At 45.4% G+C, this 16283-nt stretch overlaps 1 long non-coding RNA gene across 3 annotated transcripts; it reads left to right on the top strand.

Annotated features, from left to right (window-relative positions):
• The first annotated feature begins 434 nt into the window (after window positions 1-434).
• Window positions 435-13153, top strand: LOC111856057 (uncharacterized). 3 transcript variants are annotated; one of them, XR_002841038.1, is made up of 5 exons: window positions 435-587; window positions 9929-9952; window positions 10176-10259; window positions 10399-10632; window positions 12874-13153. It is a non-coding gene; the product is annotated as an uncharacterized lncRNA (long non-coding RNA). The 3 variants fall into 3 exon arrangements; XR_002841039.1 differs by having other exon boundaries at window positions 435-593; window positions 10399-10499; XR_002841037.1 differs by having other exon boundaries at window positions 435-593.
• The last annotated feature ends 3130 nt before the right edge of the window (window positions 13154-16283 follow it).

Genomic DNA, 16283 nt, shown 5'->3' with positions numbered 1-16283 from the left:
ATTATCCTATGATAAGGAAAACAGATTGTACTGCGACTGGATTCAAATGCTTAAAATTGACAGTTATGCTTTGGATGAGCAGATGGATTCCGTTTTGAATAATGACGTCTCCACATTTTAAATCATGAATTAAGTTGGACTTTTTAGAAAAATAGCAGATATGCACCAGATTTAATGTAGGCTAAGCTCCCATTGCAAACAATGTTTAAGGATTTAAAGTTAAGGACTTCTTTGGGTTGATAAAATGTCAACAGTTATTCGACAAAGGTTGCAAGACTTATCGGCTTGGATTCTGTAAGGAGTGTCGGTCGAGGAAACAGGTAGCACATGCCGATGAGATCACGTTCACCGGCCAATCAGATAGCACATATCGATGGGAGCACGTTCACCGGCCAATGAGGTTGTGCTTCTCTCATGAATTTTAATGAGTTTTCCCGACCCACCCACTTCGTACCCGGTACTGAGCCAGCGCTGGCGCTGAATGACACCGCCTTGGAAACTTTTACTGTCCGCACCGCTGAGTAGCGGCGGTAATGGAGGCGCATGCGACGAGTTACGGCGCGGAAAAGGAGTCAGCCATAAGTGCGGTAATGGTACATATTAATGTCGGTGCCTCATTACGTTTCCCTTTCGAGAGAGAGAGTGTGCGAACTGACATTAGCATTTCACTCCCTCCATTTGGCACTTGCCGCCGTACTTATCCAGTTCGGTTCGGCGGTCGTTGTCGCACTACAGCTCAGACTGAGAGCTTTCAAATAATGCATGCGAGGCATACAAATAGTGGCACCTAATGATAAACTACAAAATGTAAAGCGCATCAAAGGCTTGGCAAGAAATGGAGGGAGGTGTGGACTATTCCAGCCAGGTTGAATTCATGTGATTAGCCTATTCATTCGTGCTACCGATGGTATAAGATTGGGTTCAGTTCTTTCAATAAGCCCCAAGAACATCTTCCTGGATCATATTGCTGGAGTCTTTCCCCTAAATCAGCCCTTCCTAAAGTACCGATGCTTGATTTGTTTTCCTGTGTCATTCCCCCTCTTCCGAAGCAGCCACCTATTATCTTACCATTTCCTTGCCACCCAAGTACAGTCTACATTTCTTCCTCCCAACTCTGTTCCTCCTTCCCTCACTGTCTTAATTAACAGAAAATGTAAGTGCAGTAAGAGAGAAGGGCCAGACAAATTTCTTCTAATCACAACGTCCCAATTCAATTAATTAAATTACAGCAGGACATGCAGAGGGCTTGAGCAAAATGAGAGGTCAGCCACTTCCATCCAAAGCTGGTTGGACCCTATTGCATGCATTCATCATCATTCCAATGTATCCTCATGGACAACACTGCCCCCCCTCTGCCTAAAACTCAAGCAACACAAACCCCAGAATGCAACAGTGGTCCATGTCACTAGTTCTTTGCAAACTTTTTATGAAGTGTAACTCAAATAGCATTTTTAAATTTTTATTTCTTCTATAGTGTAATTTATTGTTTGTACAGTGTCATTGTCTGTGTACTAGGGAGTCTCTAGCAGCTGGAACCAAATTCGTTGTTTCCCACAGCACACTTGACGAATATAACTGATTCTGATTCTGATTCTGATCTCATGTCAAAAGATCTTGTGTCAAAATTTTTAATGCAGATTTTGTGTACTGTGGAGCAGGGTTTCCCAACCCAGTCCTGGGAGGAAGCAAAAACGTGGCCTGTCTGGGAAGGAGCAAAAACGTGGGCTGTCTGGGAAGGAGCAAAAACGTGGGCTGTGTGGGAAGGAGCAAAAACGTGGGCTGTGTGGGAAGGAGCAAAAACGTGGGCTGTCTGGGAAGGAGCAAAAACGTGGGCTGTCTGGGAAGGAGCAAAAACGTGGGCTGTCTGGGAAGGAGCAAAAACGTGGGCTGTCTGGGAAGGAGCAAAAATGTGGGCTGTCTGGGAAGGAGCAAAAACGTGGGCTGTCTGGGAAGGAAAAACGTGGACCGGCTGAGGGGTCCCTAAGGATCAGGTTGGAAATACTGCAGGGAAAGAAAGTAAAGCTAAGCGCAGTATAAAAGATGTAAAACAGAGCTGCTGTGTAAGGCAGTTTTATTCTTTTGCTAGGCACTCAACAATAAAATATCATAATAATGTTAATGGGCACAGGGGGAAAGCTAAATAAAGGATGTAATTATGTTTATTTTTCTTTTATTATTTTTTGTGACAATGCCAAAGATAATTAAACATTGTTCAACTGTAATTATCACACCTGTGCTGGGTTGCAATCAGGTAATTGAGCAGTGTCTGTGTGATCTTACCCTGAGCTGGAGGTAGTGGCCTGTATTTAAGCTAAGCAGTGAGCTTTGCTGGGGCTCAGTTATTGTCTTACAGTAGTTCTTGGAGTGTAGGATTCAAAGCTCTGTGTTGGTCTAGATCCCTATTATTCAAATCATGGTCCTAGAGGTCCGAGCACTGCTGGTTTTCCAGCCTTCCTTTACCTGTGAGCCAGGTGTGAAGCCTCTGACCAATCAGAATCAGTAATTATTAAACAACTACCTGGGAGAACTGAAAACAAGGCCTGGATTTGGAATCTAGGTCCAGATTTGAAGAAGCCTGGTCTAGATCCTATATTTGTGACGTTTGGTTTGACTGTGGATTTTTAGCATTGTTGCTGGTTATGTGGTACCGAGTGCCTGCAGTTCTTGTTTAGCTGGCGTCTCGCTTCTAGGTTTGTGGTTCTGGGTTTGCTGGTGTCTTGTCTCAAGGTTTATGGTTCTCGTGATCCGGGGTCTTGTTTCAGAGTTCATGATCTTTATTAGCCAGATCTCAGTGACTGGTGTGCTGGGCAATGGCGTCTTGATTTTAAGATTATCGTGGTTGTTCGTGTATCTATCTGGTTCTATTTGGTTCTGGTTCCTCGTTTTCCAGGTCTCTGTATTCAAGTTTGCCTTTGCTGCACCCCACCCCCCAATCCCACTGGTTACCTGTTTCCCGCATTGTCTTTTAGGGACCGTCAGGGAGAAAATCCGGCCGTACAGACAGACAGTCTGATTTGTGGGTGTTCTGTGATGGATTTGTGTTGTTAAAGCTGATTAAACGTGTTTAACTGAGTGCTCGGTGCTGTGAATGTAATAATAATTACTATTTAACATCCATTATGCTCTTTAACCTCTTGTCCTATCCAGGGTCATTCACAGCCTATGGCCAAAAGGCAGGGAACAACCCAGGATGGGGCACTGACCCAGCATTCACACCTATGGGTGATTTTGGCAACTCCAATTAACCTCAGCCTGTTTTGGACTGGGGGGGGGGGTAGTAACCCCCTGCTGCAGGGAGAACATGGTGGAGATTCAAACCGTAGTTCCAGAGGTGTGAATCAAGATTGCTAATCACTTTGCCACCTGCTCTGTTTAATGTTAAAATTTTAATTGATGTACCAATGGGAGTGTTTACAAGACACTGGGGGGGGGGAGAGAGAAAGGCAGTACATGTGGTTGATATAACATGTAACATTCAATGTGTTCTTGCATTATTTATTTTTTTATGAGAAGACCTATGGTGAATGCACTTGCCCCCCCCCCCCCCGAAGAGTCCTTCTTAGGCATACTGTGCAATGGCATGATGGACCATCTTTATATTCTTCAGACCTCTCACCTACACCCCTCCCCCCCCCCACCCACCCCCATGACTCATTCTGACTGCTGTTTACCTGCGACATACAATGTTTTGCTTCATAATGGCCTAATTGAAGGCCCTCCGTGCCAAATTTCCCTCTTTTTACTCTGAAGTAATTTTGCTGAAACAGAGTGCCAGGAAAGTAAACATCTCATTTCTTGGATTCAAAAAAAAATAATGCATTCAGTGGCCAGTGTGTTGCCCGAGGTAGGCAGACCATTAACTGGAAAAGGAATTAAGTATTTCTATAGGATACTTAAGTGCAGCCCAGAAAATTACCGCAAAGAGGCCCCTCTGTGTTTGACTTATTGTTTATGGTGAGGGGGGGGGAGGCACAGGGGTAGAGAACAGGGATATAAGGGTTTTTGTGATGATACCCCCCCAAACCCAGTGCCAGATGTTTTCTTTGTGTATCTGCTGTTCTTCGATCCCGACTGCCGTTTCTACACGAAGCCTGCAATTTGCACGGCTATAAATAGCTCTGAAAGTACAGGATTTAGCGGGATGAAAATAGAAAACGGAAGCAATATTAAAAAAAACAAAATTACGATGATGCAGCTTGACAGCCGGCCTGTAACGTGGTGCTTCGGGGATTTGATCGGCCGTCGGCCGGCTTTACGGCGGCCCTGCGAGATCGTCGGCGACTCCGCGCGCTGCTGGAAGATGGCCAGCCACTCCCATTCTGCTCCTGTCGTTATTTCAGTTTTTACTCCTTGTAGTTAAACATCGGGACCTACTGATGTTCTAAAGGTCTGCAGCTATTATTAGCCTTCTCTTATTGTTATTTGATGATTTTTTTCTCTTTTTTGTAGCGATAATAAAGCAGCACATTTCATTTGATCACCTTGGTGCACAGGCTCTGCTACAGTAAAACTGCAGAGCTCCATCCTTACCGGGCACGTTGGCTGCCTGACTCATTGCTAGGGCTCTTTTTGGAACTTCTGTATGCTTTTCACATTACCATCTACTAAATGGATTTAAATGTGACGGCCGTCCTTCCACGGCTGTGTAACGGCACAGAGACTTGTCTTGAGGCTCTTGGCTTAGCATGCAGGCCCCTGTGCTGCATTTGAGAGACACCCCCCCCCCCCAACCACCACCACCTCCCTGGCTGCTCTGGTTTCCTGTCACATGGCCATAAGCTCACGGCGACTTGGTCCGACGCCTGCGTCAGGGGGTGCATGAGTGTCATGCCCCAACCTGGGGTGTAGCTAGAAATTCTGGGCCCCCTAACAGAATGTCACCTCCCCCCCCCCCAATCCATTAAAAATAATTGCTTTATGCATTCAGGGGTCCCTGTAAAGTCCCCCTGCCCCTAGTGCGCCTCCTAGTGCACCCCCTAGTGCACCCCCTAGTGCACCCCCTAGTGCACCCCCTAGTGCACCCCCTAGCCCCAACCAGAGTACAGCATGTGTGTTCTGCACGTATATATCTGCCTACTATATGGTTAGTATGTTCATGCTCCTTGCCCAATTCAGGGTGGCTGGGGGGGTTAACCCCCACCCCCAGAGCTTCTATCTTTCTCAGGTATTGTTTCCTCTCCTCCATTATCTTTGGCTCTTTCATGTAGATGTAATATTTACTGCAGTACAACACATCCCTATGCAGTGTGGGGTGGGGGAGGAATCTGGAGCCTGATCTTGGCTGTATAGGGATTCCAGTCCATCACAGGGTGCACACACACACACAGACACACACAGCACACACACACAGCACACACACAGCACACACACACACACAGACACACACAGCACGCACACACAGCACACACAGCACACACACAGCACGCACACACACAGCACACACACAGCACGCACACACACGCACACACAGCACACACACACAGCACGCACACACACACACAGTACACACACACAGCACACACACACAGCACACACACAGCACGCACACACAGCACACACACACAGCACGCACACACACACAGTACACACACACAGCACACACACACAGCACACACACAGCACGCACACAGCACACACAGCACGCACACACAGCACGCACACACACACAGCACACACAGCACGCACACACACACACAGCACGCACACACACACAGCACACACACACAGCACACACACACAGCACACACACACACACAGCACACACACACAGCACACACACACACAGCACACACACACAGCACACACACACAGCACACACACACACACACAGCAAGCACACACACACAGCACGCACACACACACAGCACACACACACAGCATGCACACACACAGCACACACACAGCACACACACACACACATTTCTATGGGAGAAACCCTAATCCCAACAATGACCTTAACCCCCACCCAGCCCTAACCTTAACCATAAGTAAGCAAACAAAATACAAGACATTTGACATTTTTAGTCTTTGATTGCAGTCACAGATTTTTATCAAATTGAATATCCCCTTGTGGGGGCAAAAAAAAGAAATGGTCACCAGAACATCAAAATAACAGGTTTTTATCACATTGTGGGGACATTTTGTACATACATACACCCCCACACACACACACGCACACGCACACACCCCATCACACATTTCGGTCAGTTTAGAGATGCCAGTCAGCCAAAGACATCAGCTTAACTGCGTGATTTTAGACCGACGTTGGAAACGAAAGATCCCGATGGGGGGGGGTGCATGCAAAAGCCACACAGGCATCCGGTCAAAGATCTGGTTAAGTGCTTTGCGGCAACGGTGTTGGGAAGGGCGCCTAACTGGACTGAACTAGGTTGAATTAAAGCTGCTGCCGTATTTGCTGAGGCAGCCAGATTAGTGCCTCGATTCTGGCAGCGCCAATCACATGTACTCCCTCCTTTCTGGCAGCCTATCACATGTACTCCCTCCTTTCTGCCAGCCTATCACATGTACTCCCTCCTTTCTGGCAGCCTATCACATGTACTCCCTCCTTTCTGCCAGCCTATCACATGTACTCCCTCCTTTCTGCCAGCCTATCACATGTACTCCCTCCTTTCTGGCAGCCTATCACATGTACTCCCTCCTTTCTGCCAGCCTATCACATGTACTCCCTCCTTTCTGCCAGCCTATCACATGTACTCCCTCCTTTCTGCCAGCCTATCACATGTACTCCCTCCTTTCTGCCAGCCTATCACATGTACTCCCTCCTTTCTGGCAGCCAATCACATGTATTCCCTCCTTTCTGGCAGCCAATCACATGTATTCCCTCCTTTCCACATCCGCCGCTCATAACACTGATGTATTTTCTTTTTGTTCATTGAAGCTTCAAATGGATTGAAATGGTTTTCTATATAAAATTCAGTGTTTGGCACTATGCCTCAGACCTTTTTTGTTCCCATTTTCGCGGGAATGTCATTACGCGCCCCGTACCTTCTTTCAGGATGAGTAAATCTTTGTATGTTCTGGAGCCCAAGTAACCAGTCTTTTCATTCTTACCCATCATCATCCCTCTTCCGTTTGTTCTCTTTCGTGCTTACTATCAAATGCTCTATCTTTGTTCTTCGCTGGCTTTATTGGTGTGAAAATCAGTCCATTTTGTGGCTGAGCAGCAAAGCGAGTGACATGCAGATGAGCTTCAGGCAGGCGGCTTCCTGAAGGTGCGTTCGTGATAGGAAGAGGGTCAGCGCAGAGGACTAATTTGACTGGGTGTGGGTGTTTGGGAAAACGGTCACTGTGATGGCAGAGAGGGTGGGTGACAGGATCTGCAAGGGTTTACCGGGAAAATAGAGAAAAAGAAAAACATTCATAGTATCAAAAAAAACAAATCTGTCTATCTATCAAATATATCTCCGGTCACCATTAACATCGTCAGAGGCCCTTGAGTTGTCACAGTTGGTGACAACAAGGATGACAGTCATTGACCGGAGGAGGGGGGGACCCTGGGCTTCAGCCTAGGTAACCCCGTGTATTAAAGCGTCCCTGCCATTCACTAACCCCATCCCTTCCCACTCAAGGCCACACCCCCTTTTCCATTCTTGTGGTGCAGTCCCAGGAACCTTGCTCATCATACCCCATCGCTAGGGAGTGTTAAACAGGAAGGGCTGCATGAAAACAGCCAAATCTGCAGGTTCCCTTCCATCCGCGAGTTTCAAACCACCTTCCACAGGGACATTTGTGAAGCTGTGACTGCAGATCTGAAGCTAGCTGTCCTCACTGCGAAGCTCTGAACGCTGCTATTTTTTATACGCAATGCGAAAAACATAATGAGTGTTTTAATTCTCATTAACGTTCATGTGCAGTGATCGCCATCACTGGCTGACCGTTTGCATTAAGTCTCCCTCCCACGTTTGTTAGGGACGGACACCTGGGTCGGGTAGTGGGAGTTGTAAACGCTCTGCTAAAACCTCGTACTACATTGCATCAGACATTCGGGCTTGTCACTGTCGGTGGCCCCGAGGCATAAACACAGGCTTCTCTCCCCTCTTCCGTTCTCACTCGTGGTCGGTGAATCACCCGCCTCGCTATCGCTCCATTGTCTTGGGGAGAAATGTGCAGGTTCTATAAATGTGGCTCGTCAAGGAGTTTCCTGAGGTTGGGGGGGGGGCTTTATGGGCCTGTCCTCTTCTTGGATTCCTTGTACATGCAAGGGACTGAGGTATTTTCGTCCAGTGACCATGGGAATGTGTGCAAGTCACTCTGCCTCGTCCACTAATCCACCATCCAGTCAGTTTCCGGAAGCCGTCTTGCTGACCATGCTATCGCTGTGCCCTCTCTTCTCTCTTTGTTATCCTGAGGGACATCTTGTTTTATATATCACTACCTTTTTCTCCTTGTTATAGTTCATTGGTCACCTCTTAGAAACCCCCCCCCCCAAAAAAAAAACTTTCATCCCCAATGTCACACATGCACGCTTCACAGACAAACCATTTTATTGCATTTTCATGTACATCCACTGCACCACCTGATCCAAGTCAGGGACACTGGGCTGTTGCAGGTTCTACAAGCTACATTGAAACTGAAAGGCTCCTGTGATTGGCTAAATAATTCAGTTCTTGGCTTTGACTCGTTTGTTTCCTTGATTGAAAGATTCATCCAACTGTTGCACATTAACATTAGTGGCACAAGCGTGGTTATAGGAGACTGACCAATCAGCACACAGCAAGAACTCGGTGCTTAAGTAAAATCCGGGTGCTTTTGATTGAAATGGGGCCCTCGGGGGCCTCTGCGCCGTCCATGTTTTTTACTCCCTCCCAGCTCCTAGACAATCAGAATCACTGGCAGGTTTTTTTCTTTGCAATAACAGGAAGCTTGGTTCATAGCTCACCTGGGGGCATCAAAGTTACAAACAGAGTTTGGACTGGGATACAAACAAGTGAGCAGCTGACATGGAACTGAAATGGTGTGTGGGGCGTTTTGAATGTCTAGTGTTCATGGGGGGAGTCGCTGGGCAAAAAAATAATGGAAATCCACTCTTGCACATTGCCACTTCACAGCACTCAACAGTAAACAGTCAGCAAAGTGAACAAAAACAATAAAGACTGAAGTATATTTGGGCCGCTTAGCGCGACGGTTTTGAATAAGAAGGACCGGGGAAATGTGTAATATACAGCAAAGGGTGAAATCTGCATTTAAAACCCGTGCAGCCTGAAAACGACCAATCTACAAGAACACAGGTGCACCTTACTCTGGAAGATTTTAAAGGTGCAGTTGGGGTCAACATGTTCTTGTCCATGTCTGGGATCCTCTTGCTAATTGGCTTATATTTTACAATTCGGTCTGCTCTCCCCGAAAAGACCCACGCTGTACCAGAGGGATAAATAAAAGGACGAATCACTAGTATGCAGTATTATATGGTGCAGGAGGTCTCGTTAGTGGACTAGTAATTCTTTATTGCTTCATGCATAGGAAAGAAGAACTCCAGCCTTCATCTAAACATCTGCGATTGTACTTGTTTGGGTTTTCATTTGTCCTGCTATAGGCAAGGAAATCAAACTGAAATGTCCCAGACATACAGTAATGCGGGTCCACATGCAGGGGAGATGCCATGCATCGGGCTTTTCGGTCGCCCGCAAATTGACTTGGAGATTCACCGGACTGTGCGGCATCTGCTCATTAAGCACAAGACAGTATTGTGCAGCCGGAGCTAAATTCAGCTGCCGGAGAAATCGGCCGTCATTGGATTGCTGCCACTTAGCATTCAGGATGAAAGGTGACTCTGTGACAGAAGCGTGAAAAACAGTTTCAGCTTTTATATCATATTGCACTATTTAAACACAGTTAACATATAGCATTTAGCATAACATACTGTACGTTCACATCTTTGCTGGTGACTAACCCAATTTTTGTTTTACAGAACTGTCATGGCCCCGTGAACAAGGTAAGCAGGTGAAAGATTACTGGATGGATGGATGGATGGATGGATGGATGATAGGCCGCAAATTCCATGAAGTGTGTCGTCATCTATTGCAAGGTAAACATCCATATCCATGCCCATGATTGTCATGGTCTGTTATGGAGTGTCTACTCATTTCAGCAGGACAGCTAAAAAGGTCTTTACATAACATACCATTAAAACCACCTGTCTGATATCGCCGTAACAGCTCTGGCCTGTTGAGGCGTGGACTTCACGAGACCTCTGAAGGTGTCCTGTGGTGTCTGGCACTAAGACGTTCGCAGCAGATCCTGTAAGTCCCCTAACTTGTGAGGTGGGGTCTCCATGGATTAGACTTGCTTGTCCAGCACGTCCCACAGATGCTAGATAAGACCGAGATCTGGGGAACTTGTGTTCATGTTCCTCAAACCATTCCTGAACAATTTTTGCAGTGTGTCAGGGCACATAATCCTGCTGAAAGAGGCCACTGCCATCGGGGAATTTGGTTGCCATGAAGGGGTGCACTTGGTCTGCAGCGATGTTTAAGAAGGTGGTACGTATCAAAGTAACATCCACATGAATGCCAGGACCCAAGGTTTCCTAGCAGAACATTGCCCAGAGCCTTACACTGGCCCTGCCGGCATGCCTTCTTCCCATAGTGCATCATGGTGCCACCTCTACTCCAGGTAAATGACACCCGCCATCCATATAAGGTATTAGAAATATGACATCAGTCCAGGCCACCTTCTTCCATTGGTCCAGTTCTGATGTTCATTCTGGGTATCATTGTAGACATTTTCATTGGTGGACAGGGGTCAGCATAAAATCGCTACGTTTCACGTAGCTAAACATTCAATTAGGTAACTCCTTCCTCATATATTTACGCTACCGGTCAAAAGTTTTTGCGCACCGAGTTTCTCTGCTTTTATAACTGCTAGAGGAAGTTACTTTGATGAATCAAAGATATGACATTTTCTTGCTAATAAAGGTACTCAAATGGTGAACATACTGTTAATTTATTTATTAGCAAAGAATAATGAGTGTATTTTTAGTAATGTTAAGTATGTTAGCTGAGTAAAGTTGCAAAAACTTTTGACTGGTAGGGTATATTTTAATGTGCTGCCTACTTAGCAGTTATCCTAACCTTTCAGACTGTTTGCTACCACACAGTTAAACCAATAATAGTTCTTAGTTCATTTTGATCATCATGAGAAGATGTGTTATGTATGTTAAGGAAACAACTGGACTTTTCTAAATATTTCAGCTACTGTCTAGAGGACATATTTGTTCATATTTATTTCCTGTTTAAAAACAAAGGTCGGTCGCTAGAGAGAATTGACTTATTCTGCAAATAAACCGTATTTTACTGATCTCCAGAACAATATAATAATGACAGCATGGGTACTCACAGTTCTTGAGTTTTTGTACTTTTCCTAATTTTAAAATTAAAACGCTAAGTGAAGCTTAGATAATTAAAACTTGGACCCTAGCTTTCTCTGTTAATTCTGAACTTACTAATTCAAAGTCCCTGAATAATTAAATAAGCAAACGACTGATTAAACTTAATTGAGTTTATGGAAATTCCATCTGGAAGACTTCATTTTTTTCGGTCAATAATCAGAACCATTATAAATACTCATAAATATCCATATGTGCTGGCCACTATGGGAGCCCAGCCTTCTCTGTCTAGCTCGTCCAAAACAGGCTGAACATAGAAATGTAACCAACACAGAAACTTAAATACCTGTCGATACCTGTCGATACCTGTCGATACCTGTCGACTTATTTAAGATTTATGCACATCTGTTGAAAATGTGCTAAAATGTGACAATGACTGATCACATTTATTAATTTTGTTATCTTAGAAAATTGTAAAATCTGTTGCCATCAACACAGAAGAACTTTTGTCAACAGAAAAATGTCGAAGGAGCTGTGGCAAGTTATGTCATTCTGTTAAACACAGTTTCCCTCTGTTGTGCAAAGCCAGTCATGTTTCCACAGTACTTACCCCTGTGAAATACAAGGTGGCTTTGCGTGACGTTAACAGAACAGTATATCAAAATATACTACCAGAAGTGAAAGGTTCAGAAAGTACAAATCCAGGCCAAGACTTTGTTTCAACCAGCCAGTTGAGTATCTGTGACTGTGACTCTACATACTGAACTGGTTGGTTGAAACAAAAACTTGGTCTGGATTTGTACTTTCTGAACCTGAATTTTCCACCTCTTTCTGCTACTAAAAGCAATTGTAAGGGAGGACATATATTTTAAGATATTAGAATACAGTCTTCAGTTAATGTTTTTTTTTTTCGTTTTGCACAAGTGTACCAGTATAGGACCACGACCTTCCAGATGACCTGCCAATCCATCTTCCAGCACACTCACATGCTACAGGGCACCAATTTAGAATGCTGATTTCACTTTTACAATCCATCCATCCATCCATCCATCCATACAGCCTCCTTATGCCTTTTTATTTAAATACAAGATACACAACTGCTGCCAGCCTGACCTTGTCACCTAAACATAAGCTTGGTATCTTACTCACCATGTAATGACTCACAGGTGGTACTGTGAGTAATGTATAGTAATCAGTCTGTCAAGCTATTTTACCAGCTAGCCCCTTCACATAGTAGCTCAGTAGGGCTTGTCCTGTCCTATCCTACCCTACCCTGCCCTGCCCTACCCTGCTCTATCCTGTCCTGCCCTGTCCTGTCCTTAGGTCCACTTTCACATAAGTAAGTATCACACAGACATTACTCAACTTGGAGAGTTTTCTATTGCACAGACGATACTGGAGAATGAAGTCTGTTTGGCATTTTTACTGATGATACCAATGCAAAGGTGAACTTCAGTCTAAGCATTTTCCTAAAATGTGACTCTCCTGCAGAACGTGGCACTTCTGCTCAACCGGGTTTCTGTTGTCAGGGTATCGGATCGATTCTGGTCATGCTGCTGAGGAAGAGTGGATGCAAGGGGGAAAAAACCTTTATTCAGTAGATGAAAGTCAATGGGCTTGGAAGTCCAGCTTGTTCTTTGCCAATATAGTTACTGTTATTTCGACGATTTACATATATTCAGACTATATCTCCAGTATATCTACTATATTTGTATCTCCAATCTGTTCTTAGTGGCCAGGTGAACTGTTTAAACTTTCTTGAATAAGTGTGGGCCTGGAATATTTAATAAAATGTTTGCCGAAAATAAACACTGTCTCTGAATGAACAGTCTTTCATTAATATTTATTTAGTGATACCTCTAAGTCATCCAGATGGCAACAAAGTTTACACAGGTGTGTGCATCTGTGTGGTAAATAGCAGTGCCAGTGCACATCTACTTAGCCACAGAATGCTGTGGTTCTAAAACCTTTTTGTGACTCATTCATTACCCAAGTATTCTAACTCATTATTAAAATTCCAAGTGTCTTCTAGCTTTCTGCTTATTGGCTGCCTGTGAATGATGTTCCGGAACTCAGAACAAACTTTGTTACCATGACTTATAATTACCGGAGAGAACTCTCCAATCTAACACAAAAGCTTTATGTAAAAGCTTATAGATGTTTGTTGCCTAATTTCTCTTGGTAAAGATTTTCCTTTCGTACAGCAGATAGCTGAACTGTGGGGTTGAGAACAGAAGAATCAATAAGTAGAATCAATAAATCACTCTGTATAATAATAGGGTTACTAGAAAAGACTGATTGAAATACTTTTTTGGATTACCCATTGTCCATTGTTGTGTAGTGAGGAGTCTGCTTCAACTTGTATTGGAGAACAGTTGTGCAGGACACAAACAAATGGATACCATCCAATTTGTGCCTATCGCCTGCTTTTGTGGTCAGACTGAGGCTGACGGACCAGGTCACCAGGTTGCCCTGAAAAAGTGCATGTTCCAATAATCCTTTTAGTAACACTATATGGATGCACCAACTGGGGAAAGTCGAGTTTGTTGTTAATGTGTATTCAACGGCATAAAGATGCAAAACGTTTTTTTTTTCAACTTTGTCCACAGTGCAGGGACAATTCCATGGTTTCTTTAAGGTGGGCATAAGAAGCGCTATAATTCATACAGGGGGGCCAGCTTTTTCATTAACCAATGATATATTTTGAATCAGTATGTGATGGGGGAGGGGCCATTCTGGAGGCCAATCAGCTTTCAGCAGCACTGGTTCCGCCCCTGTTTGGCTTTAATGTGGGTTGAAAATAAAAGTAAATGACAGCAGACCAGTGATGTACAAGACAGTTATACATGCAGCTGCTGCTTTGAATAAATGGGGAATAAAAAGTGTCCTCACAGGGCTGCAGCACGGTCTGCTTCAGTGTCCTCACAGGACTGCAGCACAGACTGCTTCAGTGTCCTCACAGGACTGCAACACGGTCTGCTTCAGTGTCCTCACAGGACTGCAGCACGGTCTGCTTCAGTGTCCTCACAGGACTGCAACACGGTCTGCTTCAGTGTCCTCACAGGACTGCAGCACGGTCTGCTTCAGTGTCCTCACAGGACTGCAGCACGTTCTGCTTCAGTGTCCTCACAGGAGTGCAGCACAGACTGCTTCAGTGTCCTCACAGGACTGCAGCACGGTCTGCTTCAGTGTCCTCACAGGACTGCAGCACGTTCTGCTTCAGTGTCCTCACAGGACTGCAGCATGGACTGCTTCAGTGTCCTCACAGGACTGCAGCACGTTCTGCTTCAGTGTCCTCACAGGACTGCAGCACGGTCTGCTTCAGTGTCCTCACAGGAGTGCAGCACAGACTGCTTCAGTGTCCTCACAGGACTGCAGCACGGTCTGCTTCAGTGTCCGCCAATTCCTTCTCTCGTTCTTTGCCGTGTTCAGCTGCTGTTCTTCTTTCTGAGTGGGCTAATCTTCCATGGCTGCGACATTTTATCCAGCTCCTCTTGAGAGCCGAAACACTTGTGATCCTTCCCAGAGATTCAAAGGCAGCAGCCTTTTCGTCCGCTACCCTGCGGCGACGGGTTGAGTGAGCGCCAGACCTGTGCCTCCGTCACGGGTTTCTAAAAAATTCCCTCTGAAAGAGCCAGTTGGCAGAGGGACGTTGTGAGAAGTGATCTTTAGTTGTGGCCTGTCTCCGTCAGAGCTGCCAGCGTGGATGCAGCTTGCATTGTCATTGGACCAAGCTAAGGGTCGTCGAGGGGTCATTGAGGAGTTGGGGAACAGCCAGCTACCTTCGCACCTTCATTTTGCTCATTGGAGATTTACTTATACAAAAATGTTCTGAAGGCAGAATGAAAAATGATTGGTTCAGAGATAACCAATCAGATTGTAGAGGAAGTGGGTCCAAGCAGCTAGAGGGATTTGGACAAACATAAGAACTATACAAACGAGAGGAGGCCATTCGGCCCATCGAGCTCGCTTGGGGAGAACTTAACTCATAGCTCAGAGTTGTTAAAATCTTATCTAGCTCTGATTTAAAGGAACCCAAGGATTCAGCTTGCACTACATTATCAGGAAGACTGTTCCATACTCTGACTACACGCTGTGTAAAGAAGTGCTTCCTTAAATCCAGTTTGAAATGTTCTCCCGCTAATTTCCACCTATGGCCACGAGTTCTTGTATTTGAACTAATGCTGAAGTAACTATCCGGTTGAACAGCATCCAAACCTGCCTGCTGCCCAAGTAGGAGACCTTCCAGATCATGTGGACAAGCTTTTGGCCCCAGCTGGGGTGGATCCAGTTGTCGTGGTGCATGTTGGCAGATCTCTCCTCTTCTAGTTGCTTGGACCCACCTTCTCTACAATCTGATTGGTTTTCTCTCTGAACCAATCATTTTTTGTTTGTCCGTAGAACAATTTTGTGTAAGTAAAACCAAATTCTCCCACAATTCTTTTTTTTTCATCCTCCCAAGTGACCCAGGAAAAGTAGTTTTGGTTCTAGGATTGAGCACATTTTAGAGTTTAGAGGATGGATTGCTATAGCAAGGAAAAACATGTTTTTATAATAATTGAACCTGTAGCATACCTATGTGAGTAAATTAATACCCCTTCTCCGGTTTGTTGGAGGACGGCATACCTAAAGATCAGGCTCCACAGCTGCTGAAAGCCTGAACGCCAGGGCTGCCCCAGCCACAGCTGCTGAAAGCCTGAACGCCAGGGCTGCCCCAGCCACAGCTGCTGAAAGCCTGAACGCCAGGGCTGCCCCAGCCACAGCTGCTGAAAGCCTGAACGCCAGGGCTGCCCCAGCCACAGCTGTGACATTTGGGTACTGCAGCATCTTACATGGAGAAGGACACTCATTTTTTTCCCTTCAGTGCGAGGTGGGAAGCTCGATGCGGCGGGTCAGCGCTCCGAAAGTGGGTTTACTCTGGCGGGAAATGCCTATTTGT

The sequence above is a fragment of the Paramormyrops kingsleyae genome, chromosome 22 (genome assembly GCF_048594095.1).
Source record: "Paramormyrops kingsleyae isolate MSU_618 chromosome 22, PKINGS_0.4, whole genome shotgun sequence".
Classification (NCBI taxonomy): Eukaryota; Metazoa; Chordata; class Actinopteri; order Osteoglossiformes; family Mormyridae; genus Paramormyrops; species Paramormyrops kingsleyae.
Note: the sequence above shows the minus strand (reverse complement) of the source record. Positions and strands in the feature narration are given on the sequence as shown.